The sequence below is a fragment of the Tupaia chinensis genome, unplaced genomic scaffold, assembly GCF_000334495.1.
Source record: "Tupaia chinensis unplaced genomic scaffold, TupChi_1.0 Scaffold149964_1, whole genome shotgun sequence".
NCBI lineage: Eukaryota > Metazoa > Chordata > Mammalia > Scandentia > Tupaiidae > Tupaia > Tupaia belangeri.
This window is the reverse complement of record NW_006209805.1, coordinates 1,063,186-1,065,563: the sequence shown is the minus strand read 5'-3', so window position 1 is coordinate 1,065,563 and position 2,378 is coordinate 1,063,186. Positions and strand designations below refer to the sequence as shown.

At 62.9% G+C, this 2,378-nt stretch overlaps 1 protein-coding gene across 1 annotated transcript in view; it reads left to right on the top strand.

The window, feature by feature from the left end:
* Positions 1-1,097: 1,097 nt before the first annotated feature.
* Positions 1,098-2,378, top strand: part of ADAMTSL5 (ADAMTS like 5) — a 7,203-nt gene continuing 5,922 nt past the window's right edge. Inside the window, 1 exon segment of the mRNA XM_027769570.1 lies at positions 1,098-1,448. The gene's annotated coding sequence lies outside the window, so the exon portion shown is untranslated.

Here is a 2,378-nt window from a genome sequence, read left to right as displayed (position 1 = left end):
CGCCCTGCCCCGGACACCCGTGGCCCTGGCCGTCACTCGCCCTGCCCCGGACACCCGTGGGCCCTGGCCGTCCCTCGCCCTGGCCAGGCCTCCGTGGGCTCCGCAGGGTCGCTCGGCTTTGCTCCTGAGTGGACCTTCCAGAAACCCTGGGACAGACAGCTCGCGTCACGTGAGCCCCTGGAATAGAAAAAGGACATTCATCTTCACAAAAACGCCTCGTCAGGCCCGCGGAGCCGGCGGCCCGAGTGGACGGCAGTGACTTAGTAATGAATTATAATCGCCATTCCTAAAGCAGTGACCGCTGCAGGCGTGGCGGGTGTCTGTCGGGACGAGTGAGCAGGCGGGCCGGGAACCACGGAGCGACTGTCCTGGACCGGTCCTGGGTGGTCCCAGAAGTGAATAACCCCGTAAATGGGCCTCGCTGGGCTGGGGAGGCAGGACCGGCCCTCCTGGGGGCTCCGGGGCCTTCTGGGTCCTGCCTTTACCCGTGTCTAGAGGCGCCCACACCCCTTGGCTGTCTCCCCCACCTTCAGAGCCGGTATTGCAGGGTCCCCACCTCTCCCTGACCCTCCGGCCTTCCTCCTAGCAGGGCCCATGCATTATGGCAGGGTAGAAGGTTTATTTTAAAGGGAACTAGGAGCGGGTCAGCCCGTGGCGTGCCGCTTACAGCGGCTGCATCTCACATGGCAACTACGTGGTTTGAATCCCGGGCGCGGCAGCTTGGAACACACGCAGATGTGTGTGCATGTGTGCCCCGAATCCCAGGAGAATGGGCTGTGGGTAGCCACCCCCCCGGGGGGGGATTTCTCACTTTCTCTGTGTCTGGCAAGTGCGCACTGTATCGCAAAAACCTTAAACTAGATAACTAGATAAATAATAAGATAAAAAGGGGCTAGGGGTGAGGTGACTGGCTGACTCTCACATAGCCAACTTCGGGGTTCGAGTCCTGAGCCTGGCAGCTTGAAAACATGCCTGGTACACGCGTGTGCGTGCCCAAGACCCCGAGAGAATGGAGAAGGGATGGCGGTGCGGCCATCCCCCCGGGGGGTGAGTTCTCGCTCTCTGTCTCTCTGTCTTTCTGGTGAGCGCACGCGCCCTATAGCAAAAAACCTCTCCAAAAAAATAGACTTTGTTTTTTACTTAAATGTCATTATTATGCATGCTTTCCTTCCTGGTGTTTTTCAACTAACAATGTGCTCTAGACAACTTACTGTTCATTAGTAACTGTTTAACGTCTGTTTATTTATTTACTCAAATTGACGGAGGCCAGCTGGCGGTGTGGAGGTTTGGTGCTGGATCCCACACGGCCCGCTGCAGTTTGAGGCTCAGACTGGCGGCTTTAAAATCATGCTGGGCTCGTACACCTGTGATCCTGGAGTCCTGACGGGAAGAGGAGGGCCGTGGCGGGGCCAGCCCCTGGGAGTGACCTCTCACTTGCCCTCTCTCTGGTGAGCCCACGTGCCCTATGGCAAGGTTTAAACAGAAAGATGCTGGCCAGGGAGTCCCAAGCGTGTCCCGCCTCACCCTGGTGGCCGCGATCCCATGAGGGCAGAGATTCAGCCGGACCGCCCGCAGGGTGGGCCTACGGGGGCTCCCACCTGCCCGGGCTCCATCTCCGGGCTGGGCCGTGTCCCTGGGGCTGAGAGGCCACATCTGCGGGTGCTGGGGTGGGTTGCCTGAAAGCAGCCAGGGTTTCAGGGAAGGGGCAGGTGGGAGGCCCAGGGGGCACAGGCAAGGAAGGGTCTCCCCAAGTTCTAGCCAGGGCTGCCCACCAGGAAAGGCCTGAGTTGGCACGAGAAGGGGGTGCAGGGCAGGAGCAGCCAGGGGCCGTGCAGGCAGGGGACTTGCTCGTAGACGTTCATTCTCCTTTCTGTCAATTTTAATTTTGAGGGCCAGGCCATGGAGCAGAGGGAAAGGCAGAAGCCCTCCGAGGTGCCCTGCCTCCTTCCTGCAGCCTCAGGCCCTGGCACAGCTGCCCGGGTCTGGGCCGCCCCTCCCTGACCTCCTGGGGACCTCTTCGGGGGAGGCCTTCCTGATGCACCCCTCCTGCGCTGGTGGATCCCTGTGACGGCCAGCACCGCCCTGACAGGGCAGCAGGGGTGGACCGGCAGCCCCTCCTCCTTGGGCAACGCAGGCTGGGCTTCCTGGAGGAGGGGGCAAACAGCTGGCCTGACCTAGCCAGCTCCGCGGGCAGACGGGCAGGTGCCCACCCCGCCCCTGTGCCCCATCCCCTCGTCCCGCCCACCAGGGGGCGCCCTGGGCCGACAGCCAGAGGCGGGTGGGGGCGAGCGAGGGCAGCGCTGTGTCCCCGCGTGGGCGGGGGGCGGCCCCGGGAAGGGGGCGTTGGTGGGGAGCCCGGACGGCCCCGCAGGCGCCCG